Raw genomic sequence first — 25,510 nt, forward strand, 5'->3', positions numbered from 1 at the left:
CTGATATCCACACATCCTTACCGCGTACCCTAAATAGTCTTAAGGACTCGTCATAACTCTTGGCACTTTCATGGCTAAGGTCCTTTAGACCAAACAAATATCTTTTTTCAAAATCGTGTTCAAAAAGTTTATTGTTTACTACGGGAAAGTTAGTTTTCTCACGTATGATGCTTCCATAGAATGCTTCCCACTAGCAACTCTCTCTCGGGGACGGTTAGCACTCTTCCTCATCACCAACCTAGAAAATTAGCCAATTAACGGCGAAATCCTTCCTTCACTCTCCCAACGAAAACTGATCCTTAACAAATCAGATCTTTTCAAATCATCTTCACAGAAAGACAGTCTTTATGCATTTTTTGAACCGTCATCATCTAAGCTTACGTCGCGTACCACACACTGTAACTTTGGCTATCAATCGAAACTCAATTATACCTTATCAATTTACATCTTCTTTACAAAGTTGTTGGAATAAACATTAATTTATACCTGTTAATTCAGTGTAAACCCATTTGGACCACCCCTGATATCGTAACAGAAATAAGGGGATCGATTATTTCGTGGCGTCGATTACCTAATCGTAACGGGACTTACGACTCTCGTTGACGTGCTTTCTCGCGATCGCGTCTCTCCGCGAATGGTCCAATAAACACTAATGTTCATTAGTACTTAGCTAAGAATTCAATCGTAATTCGACCGTGCCAGTTTGTACTTTCAGGAAGAAAACAACCTTATTGACCGGGCAGTTCTATGCAACTGTTTATAAATCGCACATTAAGCGAACTTGTTTACGAGTTAAAATCCAAAGGTTTCAGTTGTAAGAACTATAAGAAAATATCTCATGAATTATGATCACATTGATATAGGTATTGAGAAACGCTAAGTTAGTATGATCGCTAGTTCCTACAAGCTAAGTTGGCACGACTTCTAACGACGCTCTTTTGTCTTAGGAGTCGACCACGTATTAATTAACTAAGTGTATCCAGTGTGTTCAGACGCTTTGCACAAGGTGGTGAAATATAGAAAGTAAAACTTGAATCTGTGTGAATCAATCAAGTATCAACCCCAAACGGGGTATTATATGTATAAAACGAAGCAAAAATGAAACATATTCTTTTCATTTGTAATTTTAAATAACGAATAGACAAGATAACGCATAAATGGAATTTATCATCTTCTTTAAATGGTATAGTGCATTCCATAATTAAAATGGAATTTATCACCTTCTTTAAATGGTATAGTGCATTCCATAATTAAAAGCGAATAAAAAAACGAACTTACCAAAGAACCATGGGAAAGAATTTATAAAGTTTTATCTTACTCAGGAGTCAGTTTGCCTGAATATCACAAAATCCATTCACGTTAAATTTCTGGCAACGAGAACTCTTGAAATAATTTCTTAAAAAATGAATTTTAACAGACTTTTCTTCAATTTTTTAAATTGTAACAGAAACATTGTAACAAGGGAAAGATAGTGTGTGCAAAAATGCGTGAAAGGGCATTTAGAAAAATCGAAATAGTTGGAAATATAATTAAAAAGTGAAGAGGAAATATCGTGGCTTTCATGCCAGGAGCATAAATGTGAAAATTTTCAGCTTTTATGACAAATTCTACTTCTTTTTCTTTTTTTTGTTTAAATTGAGGTGTGTATTGAAATATATGTATACATATATAAATATCAAAAATAATAATCATTTTCCTTAGTTCATTTATCAAAATGTCATTTCCTTATATTATTATAATACAAAGAATTATAAACTTGATGTATAATGCAAAATAAGGATATAAAAATTAAAATTTATTTCACAGCTTCACTTGAATATGGCATGAAAAGTAAGGTTTGAAAGAAAATTTCAGATACATTGATTTCCGGAGTTATTTAATTGCTTTTCACATTTACTTGTGAATTTCCACAGTTGATCAAATTGCAAAATTCATACCATTGGTATTATGCAAACAATATAGAGTGTAATAAAAGGAAAATAAGAAAATACAAATTCTGACAGTGAATTTAGTAAAAAGTCAAGAAAAAGTAAGGCAGATGTTAGGAAACCATAGCAAAATAAAAGAAGCTTAAGAAGGCAACGGTAACCATAATAATAAGAAAGAAACACAGGAGAAAGGTCACTAAAATAAATTACAAAGTGTAAAGTGGCAATAGGAGACAACAAGAAATAAACAACAAGTACGAGCAAAGAAAATACAGTAAATACAATAAAGGAAATGAAGGCATAATCTTAAATTAAACCTTAAATCCTACAGAAAGTACATATAATGTTGAAGGGAATGGGGAATATGGAAGACGAATTAAAGAAGGTAAGAAAAATTTAAGATTAATTAAGAGAGATTTTATATTATAGTAGAGAAATATCAGAATATAGAAAAAGATAAGAGAAAAGAAAGGGACATGAGCAGAAGAACAGAGCAAACTGGACAGAAGAGAGAATCAAACTCACAAAAAGAAGTGAGGTACTAGAAGAGTCAGACAAAATTGAAAGAAGAAAAAAGGATAAAACTGTTGTTATAAAAAGATTGTAAATAAGAGGTAAAGTAGAAGGACACAAAATGATCTCGAACATAAATAGGTTAAACTTTGTTTCAGGGCATCGCTCATTCTGGTCATTATTTGTATCTTCTAATGTTATTTCATGAATATGAAGATGAACATGAAAATGAAAAATAACAGTTTTGAGTTTAGCGATCCATTGTTTCACAAGTAAGGATCAATATATGAATTGATTCAGCAAAGACAATTTTTGGTATTTCATACAGGAAAAAAATATATATGGCCCAACTAATACTATAGCAAAAACATTCATAGTGCTCGTAGAAATTAATGCCTGAATGGTAATTTGACATAAAGATAAAGTGAACCATACACAGTATATAGCTATATGGCATAGAAGTATCGCGTTTCCACTACTCAACAAAAATAGATAAAACACAAACACATTCCCTAAAAAGAATATTATACATACTGAAATACCATGTAATGCCAGATTAAAAGCTAATGATTAAAAGCAAGAAGAATAGGCTTGGAACAGAAACTAATAAAATGAGGAGTAAATTATATGTTAAAACTGGCAAACATGGGAGAACACATAATTAAACAGGAAAACATTGGAAAAAGTTATACACACATGATAAACTCAAATAAAGTTATGAAGCCAATGATACAGAAATAATAATAAATTTAAACTAAACAACAATAAAAGAAATAACAGAGATACTTTCTGGAGAAAAGAAAGAAAGAATAGAATAATCTATCTATAGTGAAGTATATAAATATGATAAGAATGTAGAAAAATAATTAAAGTTACTTACTTACATATGAAACTGCTATTAATAAATAAAAGAATAATCAAAGTTAGAGTAGCTGGGAGACAAGAACAATCAGGGAATGCAAAAAACAGTATAATATACAAAACAGATGGAAACAAAATGTATAATATGTGTAAGAAAAATAAATTGGATACAGTATTCAGAATTTACAACAAAATTCATTAAAAAAGCAGCAATAGGATGGTCGTTTCCTTTTCTGACAAAGAAAGATAGTTATGAGGACTGACAAATTTTATTAAAAAGCAAAAGCAGTGTAGCGGCACAAGAGTCATAGGACGAGGCGGATCGAGAGTGTCTCATGTTGTTGTTGTGCCTCGGAACACGGATACAGCCTTGACGCTCGAAGCATATCGATAGACAAAACAAAGTCACCTTTATGGGCAACCGTCGATCTTAGACAAATTCAAATTTTCCGACTTCTCCCCCCCCCCCAGACCAGTATAAATAAACAGATGTGATCACAGGCGAGACATTATAATACCAAGTGATACGAATTAGCGATCAATATCTGCGAGTCGGGTTTTCCGCAAGCGAACATACACTATTGTTGCGAACACAGTGAACGAACGTCTTTTGTACTTTTCTTTATTTGTTTAACTTATTCGAAATATATTTGACGGGTTGCGACAGCAATCTCTCGCTCTCGTTATTTTACATTATCTATCCACAACCAACCCTCCACAGCAGTATTAAGCCAAGATCATTTTACCATAGAAGAATAGCAATTCAAACAAATTAAAAAATTATAATTAATCTAAGAACGCTTTAAAAACATTGTTGTGTTTGTTTTGTAGTAACCAAGAAATTTGACTTTTAACCTAAGAATATATATGCTACAAATAATTTTATGTAGAAATAAACATAAATAATATTAAATAAATAGAATTTTTCTTATTGAAATGTGACAGTCCATAATAAAGGACGAATGAAACAAGAAAAAGTAACTTTAACAAAGAAGAAATTTATAAAAATTTATTCCTAAAAAGCTTTGGCCAATCAGATAAGTGAAATAAAAGTACAAGAAACAACTAATATTAGATGAAACGTAATGTATTCTCTCAACGTACATTCGCGAAGCGGTTTATTTTATATTCATTTCCTAGATTCTTCGTTTCCACCCAGTCATGGCAGATCAGAACTATTTTATGAAAATTAAAAATTTTCTACATCAAATCAGTTTTACTTGCAAGACCTCATATATTTCTAAATTATTCGCACAAAATTAGTACAGCGCGCAAACATTAAAAGGAAATAAGCGATACAGTAGCCGAAACAAACAAGGACAAAGATTAAAATAACAGATCAAAAATAGCAGTTATTATTCAAATTTGTATGAAAAGTCACTGAGAAAGTAAATTCTTCTTTAAATGAAAGACGATTATGTATATAAAAATCAAAAATGTGATGAAAATACAAAAAACATAAAAGAAGAAAACTGTATTCTATATTACGACTTACTTATAATAATTTCCTTTCCAATTACTGTACTACCCCATCCATCCTAGAACAAATTTTTAGGTTAAAATTATTTATACGAAACTAATATGTATACGAATCTTTTCATTTTATAAAATTGTATGTATAAAATATTCATCTTCGCTAAATCTCTTTTTACAGAAACTTTGCAGATCAAGTTTCTAAACAAATAAATTTTTATACGATGTACACTCTGTCTTGACTCGAAAATGAATGACGATTGAACAGCATCGATTTCTAGGATAACAGTGACGACAAAGGAGTAGTGTTACTTGCTGATTGGCTACGCTTCAGGATTAGAAGCGGAACATGTACACAATCATTACGCAGTTACCTTGTGCCATGCTTGTAAAATCTAAATATGATTCTTTTTTTAATTTTCCATGGTTGTACTTCAATTTAAAGATTAATTAAATAGATGTTTGATAACGATTTTAATACCGAAAATAACGATTATTATACACCGAATTTTTATATGATTTTATATAATAAAATATGTAAAATATGTAAATACGTATAATAAAATACGTATCTGTTATGTACAATGGCTCACGAAAGTATTCGAATGCTCGCTATTGAAACTTTAAAGATATAGATATATATAAAGATAAAGGTGTGTGTGTGTGTGTGTGTGTGTGTGTGTGTGTGTGTGTGTGTGTGTGTGTGTGTGTGTGTGTGTGTGTGTGTGTGTGTGTGTGTGTGTGTGTGTGTGTGTGTGTGTGTAATGCACTTGATATTTCAAAGTATTTTTATAACTACAGTAAGATACAGATATCCAAATTATGCCTGTAAAATTGGATAATATTTGTAGAGGTTGATTTGTAGAAGTTCTATAGATGTATTGTTACTTCTATAGTTAAATGTACAAACATACCATGTATTTTCATCACGTTCATCATTAATGCAATAAATGATATTTATTTTCTTATTGAAATAGGATATTTTGTAACAAAAGGAAAAAGACAGACTTACCATATCAGTATAGAAAAGAATTTATAAAGATTTATACTGCAATAAGTTTTGAATATGATAATATGCATTTATCATAAATTGCACATATTTTTGAAAATATTTCTTACAAAATTCGGGTCAATCAGATAACTAGAACAAAAAATCCAAGAAGCAACTAGTATTAAGAGAAAACAAAACTATATTAGAGTTATTAAAGAATATTAATTTTTAAGCATTCTGGATATATGAATATCTGTTACAAAAGATTTTATCGGTTGTTATTAACCATTATCGATGACACAATTTGTTTTTGAATACAAATAATCACTTGACGACAAAAACACTCCTTTGCAGAAAAAAATAAATTTATGGAAAGGACGATAGAACTGACATATGAAACTCTTACATGAATATAAATGTTAGCAAGTATCTAACCAAAAAAAAAATCATTAAGAAAAGTGACTATAAATCTAATATAATAAAGGCCAAAAATAATGAAAGTAAGCAAGATAGTATAAGAAAACTGTATTTGTTTTTATGACTTACTTTTACATGTACAATAATTTATTTGGTTATTGTAGGATCCATTGTAGAGAGAGAACAAAGTTTTCCGATTAAAATAACTCGCACAAAGTATTCAATTTATAAATATTCAGTTATAAAATATTTCACAAACTTCACAAGCCAACCTTCTAATAATCAAATTCTATTCTTCATTTAGCACTTGCAAGTAGTTAATACTTGTTAGACACAACCACGTGCCATGTGAATTCTACTACCATACTACGTTCATTAGCTATGCTTCAAAGTTATAAGCGGATTCTGCGTACAACTGTGCAAAATATTTCAATTTTAAGACTAATATTTAAAAATGATTTTATTATCCTGAAGATTATCATTATTATGCTACGGATTTTTACATAGATATCTGTTGGAACTTGAGCTGATTCACGTAGTACGAGTCATGTGAAAGCCGGAACCGTGGAAAGTGAACTATGAGAGAGTGTGATCAATATTTTTCTTATTTATTTCTTTTTATTCACAATTTGTACAATTTGGATCTGGTAGAATTTTTTAACAGTAATATTATCATGTTGGTGGCTACCCCCAGCGGAGAGCCATCCTCGCGTTTGCTAGGTTATATCCTTTGTGAGGTCTGCTGAGTGTTTCCTTTTTAGCCTTCTTTCCATGTTTGAGGTGTTGATCGTTTCCGCAGCTAGCCGGTTTGAGTGTGTTGCTATTCTTTCTTTGTATCTTTCCGCATAACTACTAATTACTTGCTTGACCGTTGGTATTCTCAGGTCCCTCCGTATGTCCTCGTTTCTAACGTACCATGGGATGTTTACTATCATTCTAAGAATTTTAGCTTGCATTGTCTCTATTTTGTTTATACGGCTCATTGCTGCTGTCCCCCATAGTGGTATTCTGTAAGTCCAGATTGGTTTTACGATCGTTTTGTATATTTTTAATTTATTTTCTTTGCATAATTTGGATTTTGCCAATTGTCTCCTTGTTGTCTGTATTTTGTCTATTATTGATTTGGTATGCTGTTTCCATGTGAGTTGTGTATCTAAGTGAAGTCCTAGATATTTGACCTGCTTTGTTTGTGTTATGTGCGTGCCGTTCAGAAGGATGTATGATAGTATCTGTTTTCGCAGCGTGAATGTGATATAGTTACATTTATTGGGCTTTGCTTTTATTTGTTTCTCTTGTAGCCACTTTTCTACTTTTGTGATATGTTTTTATAGTAATATGTAAATGTCAGTAGTTTGCTATTGGTAGTTGGTGGTATGTTAGTCGTGTATAATGTGTATATGTAATGTAAAGTATCGAGCCGTTCTTTTTTTTGGTGTCAAAAATGACATTGTGTAAAAAGTAAATTTTAATAATTTCACACCACCTTCGTACACATATAGTGAGTAACTTTAATATTTGGATATAACAAAATTTTTATTTTATTGCACTATAATTTTGTTCATAACAGGAAAAAACGTAAATGGTATAGTTAGTTACTTATTATAATATTATACAATATTTAGGTACTCTGTTTAGTTAACAAGAGTATAAATATTATTTACATAACATCCAGAGCTTGTTAAATAATACGTATTAAATGAAACATTACTCTAATATTCGGACTTTAAAATATAAGTAATTCTTTCCTTTATTATTTATTATTTATTATTTATTACATTTTACAAGTGATGTATAGAGTAACCTTCTTGATCAATAACTTCCTTCAAACGTTGTGGCATATTACAAATTATTTGTTCAGGTATCCAGTATTAATACTATTCCATTCTTCCTTTAATCGCTGTTTCAGCACTTCTTTTGACATTATTGGAATTTTTCTAATTCACCTTTCTAGTTCTTCCCATAGGTTTCGAATCGGGTTCAGATCTGGTGACTGAGGTGCAGGGTGTAATAATTTTGGATAGTTATGCAACAAATATTTCTATATGCGGACCTTATGTTTAAGATCGTTATCTTGATAGTACTTAAATATATCAACAATCCCTATTTTCAAAGCACTTTTGAGTAAATTTTTTTTAAATATTTAAATATCTATATTCGTCCATAATGTTATCAACAAAATCTAATTCGCCCGTTCCAAGCATTGAAATACATCCCCACGCAAGCACGTTTCCATTACCATATTTTACAATGGGTTTCGTAATTTTCAATTAAAATTCTTTATTCTTCTTCCGCCATATTATTCGCCGCCCATCTGAACTAAAAATGTTAAATGTACTTTCATCACTAAAAATTACGTCATTTCGCCATGTATCTTCTTTTAAAACAAATTCTCGTGCATAGTTTACTTTTTTCTTTCTATTCGCTTCGTTTACAAATGGCTGTCTCCGAGCAACTCTTTCACTGTAATAGCCTTTTTTCAATGTTCTGCGCATGGTTTGAGAGTACACCTTCTTTTTAGTCTTTATCAAAAGTTCTTCAGCTAGTTTCGGACCACTTATCAGGCCTGTAAGTATGAAACCGGAATTTGCCTATAGATGGTCCTAGCTGATAATGTAGTTATCACTAAACTGCATCATTGATGCCAAAAGTCTTTGTTGACATCTCACAAGCATTTTCGACTCAGAACAATACAAGTTTCATACAACAGCATAGTTTGTAATAGCGTTGAACATGTCGAATTTTGTGCCTGGAAACTACGATTTGCGGACAGCATTGATTTTCTGTTACCATTTGAAGAAAACTGCTGCAGAATCGCATCGAATGCTTGTCGAAGCTTACGGTGAGCATGCTCTTCGTAAATCACAGTGCTTTGAGTGGTTTAAAAAATTCAGAAGTGGCAAGTTTGACGTGAGGAACGAAGAGCGTGGAACGTGGAACGTGATCTATTATGAGCTGTTAAAACCTGGCGAAACCGTTAATACTGAGCGCTACCGACAACAAATGATCGATTTGAATCAAGCTTTGCGTGAAAAACGACCAGAATATCAAAAAAGGCAACACAAAGTAATTTTGCTTCATGATAATGCACCATCACATACAACAAAACTGGTCAAGGAATCGATCGAAGCGTTCAGTTGAGAAATACTTTCGCACGCGGCTTACTCACCAGACTTGGCTCCGTCCGATTACTATTTATTTGCATCGATGGGACACGCACTTTCTGACCAGCACTTCACTTCTTACGAAGATGTACGAAAATGGCTCGATGACTGGTTTGCCTCAAAAGAGCGACAGTTTTTTTGGCGTGGCATCCACCAATTACCAGACAGGTGGGAAAAATGTATACCTAGCGATGGGCAATACTTCGAATAAAATTTTTTTAGTCATTTTCATACAATAAACGTGTATTTTCTATACAAAAATTCCGGTTTCATATTTACATGCCTGGTAATGAAGGATTTACTTTTACTTTTGTTATTATTTTCCTTTCGTTACGGATATCCAACTTCTTTGGTTGTCCTTTTGTAGTACAGATTCTACACGATCTTCTTGTTTAAACCTTCTAATTATATCTCTTACCGTGCTCTTACTTAAATTGAGCATAGCAGCAATTTGTCTATACAATTTTCCATTAGCATTATGAAAAATTACAAATTAATGTATATATTTGTTATTAAATATAGGTCGGGGTTGATATTCAATTGATCCACACGGATTGAATATTGCACTTTTTATTTCACCTCCTCATACAAACCGTCTGAACACGCCGGATACGCTTAAGCAATTAACGCGTGGTCGACTTCTAAGACAAAATAGCGTCGTTAGAAGTCGTACCAACTTAACTTCTAGGAACTAGCGGTCATACCAACTTGGCGTTTCTCGACAATATTGAATAGATTATGTAGATATGTATATAATAGATATAGATATGTATGTAATATCGTAAATATGTGAATTTCGCAAATATCGAAACGCAACTGATGCAACGTTTGGTATATATGGTAAACATATGGTACATATTTACATACAGAGTGTTAAGATTTTATATATATCTCGAAATAGAGAAAGCAGACGCATGGATGAATGTATCATAGAAATTCTTTATTCAGAAATGTTGAAAATTAGAATTTCCAATGGTTTCTATTTTATATGATAATATATTGATAGATGGATTTATTACAATGGATTAAACAGAAGACAATGATTATTTAACTTGAACTTAATGCAGTTGTCACGTAAAATAAAAAAAGGAAATCTCAGGTGAAAAGAAAACATACACTGTTTCTTTTTTGTTTGTCACCCCTCAATATCCCCACTACCCTGTAGGCGTACGTGATCGTTGCCACGCTTCTAGAACATTCGGTGGAAGGACCGTCGGGATATCGATGACTCATTAGGCATTTCGGCGATATACATCGTCGCCAAGGCCGCCACGTCTTTATCTTCATCATCAGTCCATCGGATTTGAAGGATGCCGGTCGTGACACAGTAGTTGACAACTCTTGATTAACGACTCTTGACTACTGACTCTCAACCACTGCGATACCGAAATATATTGATGACCGTTAGGTCTATTGAAGTTTTCCGACTCTTTCGGCTTGTCGTCATTTGCGCTTTATCGTCGACATTGTCTGTATGTCGACGATCTTTCCGCGGTACAATAATAGAGACCAAAGAAGCCGCTGTAAAGAGAATGGTTGTGTCAAAAACTAAGCACTAGAAAAAATGTAGAATTTTCCTAGAAGTAAAACCCTCTTCAGCACGGGGTAACGAACATAACCTCCGAATTTCGGAGTATGAAGTATCGCGAATGCTGCTGCACCTCTGTGCCCGAATATTAAAGTAACATCAAAATCAGACCTTGTTTCATTTAAGACATATTATTTGTCAAATATTGCAAGTTATGGAAATAAAATTTATGCTGTTGTTAACTAGATACGGTGCCTTAATAGTATTATACATTATTATACATTATTATTATACATTATAATATTATTATACATAGGAAAAATCGGGAGAATAGTCAGTCAACGATCGAAGGAACAGGAGACAAAAATTTGCACGAAACGTTTCAGTTAAGCAATCCTAGCAGAATACCGGAGGTATATCAGAATATGCAGGTCGTTCGATATATTTAGAGAAAGCAACTGTCATTGCAGAGACATCCGCATACTTGCACAGGAATCACCGCGGAGTAATAGAAATTTTGAAACGTTCAAACAATTTGTGCGCAAAGACAGCGAGTAAAACATCGACTCGATTTTCCAGCCTTCTCTTCTGGTTTCTAATTCAAACGGGCAATCAAATTAAATTACTTTCGGTTAAATCTTCCGAGTGGAGCATCCGGTCCGATCTTCGGAGTTGAGTCAGGAGTTTGATCAGACAATCGAAATGTAACTCATGGAGATTATATGGTGTAAATGGAGAGAGTGGGGCTTGAAACTGGCTTGAAGCTAGCCAGAAACTGACCTGGAACTGGCCTGAACAAGCAGGCCGCTATGTCAATGAAACGTTGGCGCAAATTACAGATACAAAATGCTCGCGAGAAACCAACATCGTGACAAGCACGTAATTGTCGAAAGGGTGCGAAGGAACGTTTTCAAGGAAGAACCTGATGTTTTTAAGGGGCATGGTTTCGACTATAATTCGCAGCGTAACGACATATCCAACGAGGATTTGGAACCTGTTGACTAATGCGTCTCCTGCAACATGATTGAACTAACAACGTTATTTGCAGGTGTTCGTCTTCAAACACACAGACACAGAGGCGTATACGCAATAAACGGATGAAATATAAGTTTGTCCAAGCAATATCGATCCTCCGATAGCCTTTTGTTAGATAGCCCCCCTAAAGCAGGAGAAATAAAAGGAACCATGTCACACGAATTTCAATTGGAACTCTTCCAAATATTCCGTAATTAGGAAGCAAAGCAAACGAGTGTTGCGTCATCGTTACAAACATAGCATTGGACGTTACAAGGTCACACAAAGTTTGATTATGCCGAATCTCGTATTCTCGAACGCGGCATCAAAAGTCCCGGACAAAACGAAAATTCATCGTAACTGGGTGATTTCTAATTATAATTTTTTATATTTCTTAAAGATTAAAAATTAATTTAAATTATATATATATATATATATATAATTTATATTATATAATATTATATAATATTATATATATATATATATATATATATTTAAAATATTTATATAAATTAAATAAATTTTTAAATTTAACAAAATTTTAATTTTTAATATTAATTTTATTTATATATTTATTTATTTATTTATAAATATATATATATAATAAAAAATAATTAAAATTATTATTATATTATTTATAATATAAATTATAATCTAAAAATTTAATCTCCCAATAAATTTTATAAATTATATCTTTAAAAATTCAAATAATTTATTTTTTATTTTTTTATTAAAAATTTTTTCAAAAAATAATATTATTATATATATTTCATTGTAAATTCTTCTACTTTAATAATAAAATCCAATTTATTTTCATATATTTATTATATATATATATAATATTAATAAAATAAAATTAAAAAAAAAAATCAAATAATTTTATTAATTTAAATTATACAATAATTTTATTTAAAACCTAAATTTTAATTTATTTTTATATAAATTCAATATTTATACGAAAAAATTAACTCAAATTATCGCTATTATTATTATTATTATTATTATTAATTTAAAATTAAATATATTTTTAAAATTTAATCTCCCAATAAATTTTAAAATTATTTTAAATTTAAATTTTCTATTAAACAATTTTTTAAAAAAATTAACTCAAATTATCATTATTATTATTATTAATTTAAAATTAAATATATTTTTAAAATTTAATCTCCCAATAAATTTTAAAATTATTTTAAATTTAAATTTTCTATTAAAAAATTTTTTAAAAAATAATATTATTGTATATATTTCATTGTATATATTAAAATTAATTAAAATATTATATTCATATATTATTAAATTTCCATTTTTTTTATATTTAAAAAATTTTATATTTAAATTTTATATTTAACAAAAAATGGAAATTTAATAATATTTAATAATTAACTAATTTAATTAAATATAAATTATAATATATATAATTTTTTATAATTTTAATTTCATTTATTAATATTTATTTATAAATTTATTTATTTATTTATAAATACTCCATTATAAAATTTTTATAAAAAAATATAAATATATATATATATATGTCGGAGATGAAAGAATACTGGAACCTTCCCTTCGGAAATTTGGGAAGACCCCTAGTGTTGTAATTTAGATTTCACCATAGCCGAATTAAGAAACTGTTGTCATTCGATTCGACTGTACTTATTTGAGATTTATGATAGTGAGCTCGGGCTCGAGGCGACAACCAGTCGCCGAACGTAGTCGCGGTCAAGGGATGAACGCTTTGTCTAACAAAGGCATGAAGTAACCCTATAGCTGTCCTTAAAAGAAATACTTAGGACGGGGCACGACTGTAAGCGTTTCAACGATTTCTGTCCCGTGGCTCGCCACACGCAGACTTTATCAATATATATAAATAAATAAATAAATATATATATATATATATATATATATATATTTATATATATTTATATTTATATTTATATTTATATTTATATATATAATTTAAATTAGTATTAGAAAAATTTTAATTTTCATTAATAAATTTACAATTTATTTCTTTTTCAGACATAATACTTATATTTAAAATTTTAAAGATTTTAAGTTAATTTAAAAACTATTAATCTTCAAAATTAAAAATATAAATAATTTATAAATCTTAATAAAAAAATGATTAATATCAACTAACCATAAAAATATTGGAATATTATACTTTATTTTTGCTATATGATCAGGAATAATTGGTTCATCTATAAGTTTATTAATTCGAATAGAATTAAGACATCCAGGTATATGAATTAATAATGATCAAATTTGTAATTCTTTAGTAACAAGACATGCATTTCTAATAATTTTTTTTATAGTTATACCATTTATAATTGGTGGATTTGGTAATTATTTAATTCCACTAATATTAGGATCACCAGATATAGCTTTTCCTCGAATAAATAACATTAGATTTTGACTTCTACCTCCATCATTATTTATATTACTATTAAGAAATATATTTACACCTAATGTAGGTACAGGATGAACTGTTTACCCTCCTTTATCTTCTTATTTATTTCATTCATCACCATCAGTTGATATTGCAATTTTCTCTTTACATATATCAGGAATTTCTTCAATTATTGGATCATTAAATTTTATTGTTACTATTTTAATAATAAAAAATTTTTCATTAAATTATGATCAAATTAATTTATTCTCATGATCAGTATGCATTACAGTTATTTTATTAATTCTATCTTTACCAGTACTAGCTGGTGCAATTACTATACTATTATTTGATCGAAATTTTAATACTTCATTTTTTGATCCTATAGGAGGAGGAGATCCAATTCTTTATCAACATTTATTTTGATTTTTTGGTCACCCAGAAGTATATATTTTAATTTTACCGGGATTTGGATTAATTTCTCAAATTATTATAAATGAAAGAGGTAAAAAAGAAACCTTTGGAAATTTAAGAATAATTTATGCTATATTAGGTATTGGATTTTTAGGTTTTATTGTTTGAGCTCATCATATATTTACTGTAGGATTAGATGTTGATACACGAGCATATTTTACATCAGCTACAATAATTATTGCCGTACCTACAGGAATTAAAGTTTTTAGATGATTAGCAACATATCATGGTTCAAAAATAAATTTCAATATTACAATTATTTGATCAATTGGATTTATTTTAATATTTACAATTGGAGGATTAACTAGTGTAATACTTTCTAATTCATCAATTGATATTATTTTACATGATACATATTATGTAGTAGGTCATTTTCACTATGTTTTATCAATAGGAACAGTTTTCGCTATTATTACAAGTATTATTCATTGATTTCCAATAATTACAGGTTTAACAATAAATCAAAAATGATTAAAAATTCAATTTATTATAATATTTATTGGTGTAAATATAACATTCTTTCCTCAACATTTTTTAGGATTAATATCTATACCCCGACGATATTCAGATTATCCAGATTCATATTATTGTTGAAATTTAATTTCTTCAATTGGAGCAATAATTTCAATAAATAGGATATTATTTTTAATTTTTATTATTTTTGAAAGATTAATTTCTAAACGATTAATTTTATTTAAATTCCATCAATCATCACTTGAATGATTAAATAATTATCCTCCTTTTGATCATTCACTAATTGAAATCCCATTAATTTCAAAAAATAAAATTAAAAATATTTTCAATAAATAAATTACCTTTTTAATATAAATATTATGTCTAATATAATATTAATATGGCAGATTAGTGCTTTGAATTTAAAATTCAACAATAAAGATATCTATTTTTCTTTTATTAATATAAATATTTAATAAGTCACTACTTTGAATTGAACTTAAAATTCAAATAAATTTTATTAATTATTAAAAATTTCTACATGAAACATATTTTTATTTCAAGATTCAAATTCTTTCTATTCTGATAATCTTATTTCATTTCATAATTTAACAATAATAATAATAATAATAATTATTTCTTTAACCATATTTTTCATTATAGATTTTTCAATAAATAATTTCTTAAATTTAAATCTATTAAAAAATCATACTATTGAAATTATTTGAACTTTAACTCCTATAATTATTTTGATAATTATTTGTTTCCCATCTTTAAAAATTTTATATTATATTGATGAAATTATAAATCCTTATTTTTCAATTAAATCTATTGGTCATCAATGATATTGATCTTATAAATATCCAGAATTTAATAATTATGAATTTGATTCATATATATTAAATTATGAATCAATAAATCAATTTCGACTTTTAGAAACTGATAATCGATTAATTATCCCATTTAAAATTTCAATACGTATAATTGTATCTTCTTTAGATGTAATTCACTCATAAACAATTCTCTCATTAGGAATTAAAGTTGATGCAATTCCTGGACGAATTAATCAATTAAATTTATTTTGTATTCGTCCTGGAATTTATTTTGGTCAATGTTCTGAAATTTGTGGAATAAATCATAGTTTTATACCAATTATATTAGAAAGAACCTCTTATGAAATATTTTCAAAATGAATTAAAAAAAAAAATAATATGAAAAATTAGTTAAATTAAATAACATTAGATTGTCATTCTAAAATTAATAATTCAAATTATTATTTTTCTATCATTAGATGTCTGAAATTAAGAATTGATCTTTTAAATCAATAATAGTAATTAAAATTTACTTCTAATGGATTCCACAAATAATACCTATTAATTGATTTATAATTTTTTTATTATGCATAATTTGTTTAATTTCAATTATAATTTTAATAAATTCTTTATTACTAAATTTTAAAATTAAAAATTAAAAAAAAAATTATTTATAAAAAATGAAAATCGTTATGATAAATTTATTTGAAACTTTTGATCCATCAATTAATAATTACTTTCAATTAAACTGAATCCTTATATTTATTCCAATTATTATTTTTCCTAATATATATTGATTAATTCCTTCACGAATTATAATAATTTTTAAATTATTAATTAAATATTTATTTAATGAATATAAAATAATTATATCAAATAAGTATATTATAAATATTATTATATTTTTAAGAATTATAATTTATAATATAATATTAAATTTATTTAGATTAATTCCTTATATTTTTACATCAACAAGACATTTATTATTTAATTTATCAATATCTTTATCTTTATGAATAAGATTTATAATTTATTCTATTATTAATTTTCCTATTAAAACTTTAAGACATTTAGTTCCATTAAATTCACCAAAATTCTTAATAAATTTTATAGTAATTATTGAATTAATTAGATTAATTATTCGACCTTGAACTTTATCAATTCGTTTATCAGCTAATTTAATTTCAGGACATTTAATTTTAATTTTATTAAGAAATTTCATAATAAATTTTCTATTATTATCTCCAATGACATTAATAATTCAAAATATATTATTAACTTTAGAAATTTCAATAGCTTTAATTCAAGCTTATGTTTTTTTTTTTTATTTATTAAAATTCACAATTTGTCCAATTTGGACATTTGGTGGAATTTTTTAACGGTTAAATTAGCATGTTGGTGGCTACCCCCAGCGGGGTACCATCCTCGTATTTCTTAGGTTATGTCCTTTATAAGGTCTGCTGGGTGCTTCCTTTTTAGTCTTCTGTCCATATTTGTGATTTTGTATGTTTCCGCAGCTAGCCGGTTTATATGTGTTGCTATTCTTAATTTGTATTTCTCGGAGTATCTGTTGATTTCTTCCTTGACCGTTGGCATTCCCAGGTCCCTTCGTATATCTTCGTTTCTGACGTACCAAGGTCCGTTTACTATTGTCCTGAGGATTTTAGCCTGTATTACCTCTATTTTGTTTATATGGCTCATTGCTGCCGTCCCCCATAGTGGTATTCCGTACGTCCAGATTGGTTTTATGATCGTTTTATATATTTTTAACTTGTTTTCTGTGCTTAGTTTGGATTTTCGGCTTGTTAGCCAATGCATTTGTCTTCTTGTTTTCTGTATTTTTTCTACTATTGATTTGATGTGTAGTTTCCAGGTGAGTTTTTGATCTAAGTGGAGTCCTAGATATTTGACATGCTTTGTTTGCGTTATATGCGTGCCGTTCAATAGGATGTTTGGTGGTATCTTTTTCCGTAGCGTGAATGTAATATGGTTGCATTTATTGGGGTTTGCTTTTATTTGTTTTTCTTGTAGCCAATTTTCTATTTTTACGATATGTTCTTGTAGTATTTTGACTGCCGTTTCTGGGTTAGTATGCCTGACTAGTATAGCTGTGTCGTCCGCGAATGTCAATACTGTGCTGTTGGTAGTTGTTGGTATGTTCGCCGTGTATAATGTGTATAGTATTGGGCCTAGGACGCTTCCTTGTGGTACCCCGGCCTTGATGTCTTTAACTTGAGAATGTGTGTCCTTGATTTTTATTACGAAGGTTCTGCAGCTTAGGTAGGATTTTATTAAGTGGTGTATTTGCTCCGGGAATTGTTTCCTAATTGTTTGTAGTAGACTTTCATGGTTAATTTTATCGAATGCTTTCTCTATGTCTATGAAGAGGGCTGTGCAGTATTCCTTGTTTTCTAGTGCTACTATTATTTCGTTTATAAGCCTGTGCATTTGCTCTATCGTGGAGTGTTTGTTTCTGAAACCAAATTGGTGATCCGGTATTAGTTTTTTTGTCTCTATTATTGGTTTTATGCGGTCGTATATTATCTTTTCCAGTATTTTGGAAAATACTGGAAGCAGTGATATTGGTCTGTAAGATGCAGTTTGGTGCGGGTCTTTGCCTGGTTTATGTAACATTTTGATCTGTGCTAATTTCCATGGTTTGGGGAAGTATTGAATTCTTAGAATTGCGTTGAATATTACTGTTATTAGTCTTATTGCTTTTGGCGGAAGGTTTTTTAAGATTTTACCATTAATTAGGTCGATTCCTGGCGCTTTGTTGTTTTTTGTTTTATCAATTATGTTTCTAATTTCTTGTGCCGATGTTTTAGGTATGGTGTATTCCTTGTCGGCTGTGGTAGCAGTGGTTTGTGGATCCTCCTCCGTATGACTTTTGAGGTTGGTGTTGTTGGTAATGTGTGGTGTGAATGTGTTGTAGAGGTGGTTGGAGAATTCTTCAGCTTGTTCTTCGTTGCTTCTTGCCCATGTGTTATCTGCTTTTCTGATTGCCGGGACGGGTATTATTGGCTTCCTTATTTTTTTCGTGGCTTTCCATAGTGAATAGTTGGTGTTCTCGTGTGTGGAGAGTGTCCCTATGAACTTTGAGAATTCGTTATCGTTGTGCTCCATTATTTTGTTTTTTATTTCCTTTGCAAGTTTGTTTAAGTGTTTTTTGTTTTCTCGGGTTCTGTATTTTTGCCATTTTGCTTTTGCTTTTCTTTTTTCTTTGATTTTGTCGAGTATTTCTTGCGGGATTGTTATTGTTTGTCTGCTGGTTGGTTCGGGAGTAGTGGTTGTCCTTGCTGCTTCCTGAATAGTTGCTGTCAATGTTGCTACTGCCTGTTCTATGTGTTCAGGAGTTTTTAACGGGATGTTGCAGTTTATTTTGCTTTCTATTATTTCTTTGAAAGTTTGCCAATTGGTGGTTTTATTGCATAGTGTTTCTGGTTTGCTATAGTGAATTGGTTTGTTTCTGTATTCAATTATTATGGGTGTATGATCGGAGCTGAGCTCGAGGTTGGGTGTTATTTTTAGTTTATTTGTGTTTAGTCCCCTTGTAACTGCAAAGTCCAGAAGATCTGGTTTTTTGTTCAGGTCAGTCGGCCAATGTGTCGGTGATCCTGTGGATAATATATTGAGGTTATTATTTCTAATGTATTTTTCCAGTGTTCTACCTCGAGGTGTAATGTTTCTTGATCCCCAGAGCGTGTGCTTTGAATTGTAGTCTCCCGCTGCGATGTACTTGTCCCCTAGGTCCTGGAAGTATTCTTCCCACATTTGTGTTGTTATTTTGTGTCGCGGAGGCACGTATACTGCTGACAACTGGAAGTAGTTGCTGCTAGTTTGAACTGTAATAGTGGTTGCTTGTAAATATTCTTTGTTAACTTGGCTGTGAAGATGATGTTTGATATCGTTTCTGACTATCACTGCTGTCCCTCCGTGAGCTTTTCCTGAGGGGTGTTTGGTATCATATATGGTGTAGTATGGTATTTTCAAATAGCTTTTTGTAGTGAAGTGTGTTTCTGAGACAAGTAGTATGTCTATATTATTATTGTATATGAATGTTTTAGTTTCGAGGGCCCGTTGTTGTAGGCCGTTTGAGTTCCAGGCTGCTATTTTTAGAGTGTCCGTTTTTATTTTTTGCTTAGCACGTTTGTAATTAGTTGTAGCATGACTGTGATTTGTTGGGTTTGCTGTTTGAGTACTGCATTTTGTTCGCTTATCATTCTGGTTAGCATTTCGGTGTTCTTTATGGATTGTTTGAGCAGTTCTTTGATTTCTGCAGTGTCATTGTTACTATTGCTGTGGTATTGATTGGGTGTATGTGTTGATTGGCTGGTTATTTGAGCATAGCTTAGACCACCAATGGTGTTGGTGCTGATAGGTTTGGTGTTTGTAGCTTGCTCTGTACTTGGAATTATTTCAGGATTTGTGCTGTCCTGTTGGGCTTGTGTGTTAGTGATTGTTCTGCTTCGTAGGGGCGGGAACAGTTTACGTTGTAATTGTTTTCTTACTTCACATCCTTTATAGCTGGGTGGTTTCCGTTACAGTTGTAGCATTTAACCTCCTCAATTTTTCCCGTGGATGGGCAGTGTGTCGTGAGATGATTTTTTGCGCATTTAACGCATGCCGGGGTTCTATTACAATAGTTTTTGGTGTGTTCGTATTGTTGGCACCTTATGCATTGTGGGATTTCTTTTTTATATCTGGGTGGTTCAACTTTTACTATTGTGTTTAGTAATTTTTCTATATCGTATATTTCTTTATTGTTGTTTTTAGGTTCTAGTTCAACCAGGAATAGCGGTAATGGTTGTTTGGTATCGTATTTGTTTATGTTATTTATTGACCTTACCTGGTGTCCGATTTTTGCCAGTTCTTCACTTATTTTTCCAGTATTTGTTTTTTGGGTGTAGTCCCCTGATTACTGCTTTGTAGCTTTTGTCGGTTTTGAGCTGAAAAGTGTGATATGCTGCATTTTTTTCTTTTAGTGATCTTGTAATTTTTCTGAATGTTTCTGGGGTGTTGGTTTGCACCTTCACCTGGTCTATTTTTATTTGTTTGATGATATAGTTGTCTTTCCCTGCGATGTTATTTAGTAGTTCGATGAGGGGGTCAATTATTTTTGCGTCTACGTATATCGGTGGTGGTTTGGGAGTACGGTTTGTCGGACTTTCCGTTGGGTCCGTTGCTGCCTCTTCTGGCAGTGCGCTGAATGGATTGTGTAGCTTGATATCTTGTAGCCATTGTTTTTTTTCATATGTATCATTTTTCCTCGCGCTCGCGAGCGGGGTTACCTTCCGTTTTTTGCTGGAGGTTGCCACCGTCCAGCTTTCTTCCTGGTGTATTGACATGTTTTGCTCCTCGTCGGATTGTGTTGTTTCCATAATATCATCATTTTTCTCTACATATGTAGAGTCTGTAGCTTTATTTATGAAAAATGTTTCACCGGAGTTAATTATTTTTATTGGTGGAATCTGCATGATTCCACGTTTTGTCTATTTTTGGCGTTAACTTTGTCCCTTTCTCTTCTCTCTTGCCGCACTTTCACTGGAGCACTGTTTCGCACGTCCGTTTAGGTCGCCTGCCCAGGCGGAACTGTGATCTAGATATAATCAACAAAAATATAGACAAACTCTTTGAAGAAGGTAACAGCCTAAAAACCATAGTAGCCAACCAGACAGCTTTGATTAAACGAATTTTAAATAACGACGTCATCCAGCGACTGAAGCAAGTAGACACAGGTGTAACAAACGAACTTAAAACGCTTAACAAAAACGAGATCACCTTAATAAAAGTCATAGCTCTAGAAAGCTCACTCTCTGACTTACATTTCCAAATCGACGAAATATTCAATTTAATCATCTTAGGAAAACAAGGAATAATAAGCCCACAGATTATTGATCCCGGAACTTTTATTAACAATTACGCCCAAGTACTAGGTAGCAAAACAGTAGGAAACGCTTTTATACCAAAGGAAGAGAATTTCCAAAATATTTTAGATATCTCAGAACTCACATTGTTTACTCGACAAAACAAAGTTTTCTTTGTAATTTCTGTACCAACAGTTATGGACATGGAATGGGATATAGAGCAAATATATCCCATACCATTTCTCACGAACAAAGTGTTTTTAGCACCTTTAGTAGTTCATCCGATATTTTTAACGTCAGGACTAAACTACATCAATGTCGATCAAAACTACCTGGATAAGCAATGCCGTTCTATATCTGACTTTTACATTTGCAAACAAACTCAGCCGATTCACGACCGTCGAGTGAAGCACGATTGTAGCTCTGAAATCTTAAACGCAGAAAACACTGTCAAATTCTGTAAGGTAGTAGTTTATAACATTGAAGATATAACTTTTATCCCATTAAACGCTGAGAATCATTTTATAGCTATACCAGAAAAACCAGTAGATCTGAGCATTTTCGAAGAAAAGACACATCGAATTGTTAGATTAGAGAAACCATCTTTGTTACAAACCAATAAAACCGTAGACATATTGTACAAGAATAACCATATGAGAATCAGTGGTAGTAGCAAGGAAATTTCCTACGAGATTAAAATCAAAACAGTCAATGTAGCTAATGATTCAGACTGGACTATTTTACTAAATAAACTAGAGAAAACTCCAAAACTTATTAACGATAATTACGGATACAAAAACACTCTGGATGGAATCGAAGATCAAACGAATCAACTAACTTTTGCTCATAGAATCGATCAAGTTGAATCACGGGGAATATCTATATTACAAATTATAGGATATTTATCCATTGCTCTCATATGCTTATACTTTCTCAACAAAATAGGAATGCCGAAATTGTGTTTTCATTTATTCTGTTGTAAAATCAAGCGAAACACGACAAATAACAATCCACCAGCCAGCGCTCCGATGCCAATCAACCCGGCACCTATCAACATATTCACCCCGATTCTACCTGTGCCCAGCACCAGCAACGATTCACAAGTAACCTTCGACCTGGAAACACCCAAGGCAAAATTTCACCCATCTATCTTAAAGAGGAAAAGGAACTTCGAGGACTAAGTTCATTCTAAGGAGGGGGGAGTGTAACCCCAAACTCTTTTGCCCTGACGTCACCTTAGGCGACCACTGCTAAACATTCTCCAGACAGCCGATACTTGAACATTACACATGGCGACCTTGGCGACAATGTGTATTGCCGGAGTACCTGAGGGTTCATCTATGTCCTAATGGTCCTTCCACCGAATGTTCTAGAAGCGTAGCAACAGTCACGTACGCCTACAGGGTAGTGGGGATAATGAAGGATGACAAACAAAAGAAGAAACAGACGTCACCGAAAGTAAGAAAATATTGTAAGAGCCTCAGTCTCGAATGGCCACGGCTAGAGTTCAGAAGTGTATAAACGAGGAAAAAATAAAGTTTTCTTCTTTCCTTTAAATTTCTTTCTTATTTTACGTGACACATTGATGGACCCGATGGCGTTTCGGCTCTCGCCACATTGTTTATGGCGCGACCGATATCTTAGGCCTTTTGTCCACGATACCATATTTGTTACCCAATTTGCTCGACTTTTAACTTGAAAACTTAAGCTGTTATTTTGGATCTTGGTTGGCCACGAGCCAACGTTCTGACGTATCGGACAATTATGCTATTCGGTTGCGTGTTGTAATCTTCTTGGTTGCTTAAACACAGATGGTTTACCAATTTCGACGGTAGATGGGTTTCCTCGATTTGGACGGCATTTTTCCATTCGAGCGATGCATCAGTTGTGTTGAGGTTAATCACTATATAAAGAGAGAAAATGCGTGGATAAAGTGTAAGATACAAAGTATATATTTGACTTAATAATGAAATACAGGAATACAATTTGAGCTGGTCCAGATCCGCACGCTAGCAGTGTTACTTTATGACTGAAAACCCCGAAGCCAACGTCGCCTGTCTACTGTTTATGGTCTGCCTCCCTGCTATTCTTTTGTCAATATGCTGTCGATGGCTTCAGCGCTTGAGAAAGCTAAAAAGACCAGATGTGGAGTTTTCCTAGAAGTGGTGATCACTTCAACAAGTTGCTCAGAAGTTGCTCGGGTTCCGCAGTAAGGCGTTCGACCGCATTGAAAAATATCTTATTTCCGACGGCGACGCGTCTGGGATGGCTGCTATCGCCAGCGAATGTTTACACCGGCCTGATAAATTGCCGTCGTCGCGTATCGGAAAGGGGACTAGTCAAGCTGCCGATACGTTGCGTCGTACGACTTCCTCGTCCAACCAGATCCTCTATCCCGTCAATTTCCAACCCGCGATCACTAGTAAAGCACCTCGAAAGGCGTCATCAGAAACTCGTTTAGTACCAGTCGATGATTTCTGCCGCTCTTCATGTTCGTGTCGCTTAAATTTATCTGACATTTATCAGCCTCCTGATTCGGTATCTGGTGTTCTTCAGGGGCGTTCGGTACTGCCATTATCCCCGAAAAGTGAAAACCATGCGAAACACCAGGCAACGAATAGCTTCTGGCGCGCCATAATGACGCGTGCGACTTTGTTCATGGTTTCTTGTACCGTAGTAAATAGCTGTAAACCGCAGTAAATCGCGCCCGATGAGAAGTGTAGCGCATCAAAGGTCACAGCAGGAATTGGTTAGAGTTCACGTTCATTAACTCTTTATGGATGAAAGTTTGGAAGTTTAACGAGTGTTTGGGTATGAAGTCAAGAGCCTGGGAATGAAATAGCGAAAATCTTCGATGGCGATAATTGGACTTATGTATTATTCAACATCGCTTTGAGGATTTTTTGCTGGAGTACACATTGCCTGGCGGAAAGTTTGAGAATCGAGATTGTTTTGTAAATAAAGTACATAGGGATCATTATTCTTTGAATTTCAATATCAATTAGAGTACCGCGGTGTTTCAAAATTATCAAGGCGTTGCATTCCATTTGAATATATCGTCCTTTCGGTCACAGTTTTTATAGATTCCGGAATATAAGAGACTATATCGGCCAATGCTTTGCAAATTGTACCACGTTGTCCTTTATTTCGATAATCCTGTGCAGCGAGCAGCATTACGTTATATAGTACTACGTTATATAGTATTACGCAAGTCGAAAGGGCCTGATTTCCTATACAAAAATAAGTCGAGGATGAAGTGACAATTTCTGACACATGACTTGGTTTTCCAGAAAATCAGTTATGAAGTTGCGTCCATTTGACTCGCTACTTTTTAAGTATACGCGTACCTACATGACGGAACTTCACAATCCATTGTTTGGGAAACGAAGCCAGGAAAAATTTTATATATCTGTATGCACGTCTGAAAATACCATTTATCCTCATATATACATGTATGTTTTCTTAAATATTTAGTCTATTCGATAACATGAAATAACAAAACTGATTACCCCAGCCAACGTTCATACCGTGTTGAAAATACTCGTTCTCGTCCGATCACGAAAGTCAAGCAGCGCTGGGCACGGTTAGTACTTAGATGGGTGACCGCTTGGGAACTCCGTGTGGCGTTGGCT

At 31.9% G+C, this 25,510-nt stretch overlaps 2 long non-coding RNA genes, 1 other non-coding gene and 1 pseudogene across 4 annotated transcripts; 3 read left to right on the forward strand and 1 right to left on the reverse strand.

The window, feature by feature from the left end:
• Positions 1-981: 981 nt before the first annotated feature.
• Positions 982-3,972, forward strand: LOC110120112. 2 transcript variants are annotated; one of them, XR_007227576.1, is made up of 3 exons: positions 982-1,640; positions 1,807-1,830; positions 1,914-3,972. It is a non-coding gene; the product is annotated as an uncharacterized LOC110120112 (long non-coding RNA). The 2 variants fall into 2 exon arrangements; XR_002308725.2 differs by having other exon boundaries at positions 1,807-3,972.
• Positions 3,973-7,928: 3,956 nt separating this feature from the next.
• Positions 7,929-9,403, reverse strand: LOC125386987. The gene is made up of 2 exons (XR_007227589.1): positions 9,350-9,403; positions 7,929-8,746 (listed from the first exon to the last, which is right to left on the reverse strand). It is a non-coding gene; the product is annotated as an uncharacterized LOC125386987 (long non-coding RNA).
• Positions 9,404-15,738: 6,335 nt separating this feature from the next.
• LOC125387016 lies at positions 15,739-16,412 on the forward strand (annotated as a pseudogene).
• An 8,979-nt stretch (positions 16,413-25,391) lies between these two features.
• Positions 25,392-25,510, forward strand: LOC125387019. Its single transcript, XR_007227622.1, has one exon. It is a non-coding gene; the product is annotated as a 5S ribosomal RNA (ribosomal RNA).

Source organism: Bombus terrestris, unplaced genomic scaffold (genome assembly GCF_910591885.1).
Source record: "Bombus terrestris unplaced genomic scaffold, iyBomTerr1.2, whole genome shotgun sequence".
In the NCBI taxonomy this organism is placed as follows: domain Eukaryota; kingdom Metazoa; phylum Arthropoda; class Insecta; order Hymenoptera; family Apidae; genus Bombus; species Bombus terrestris.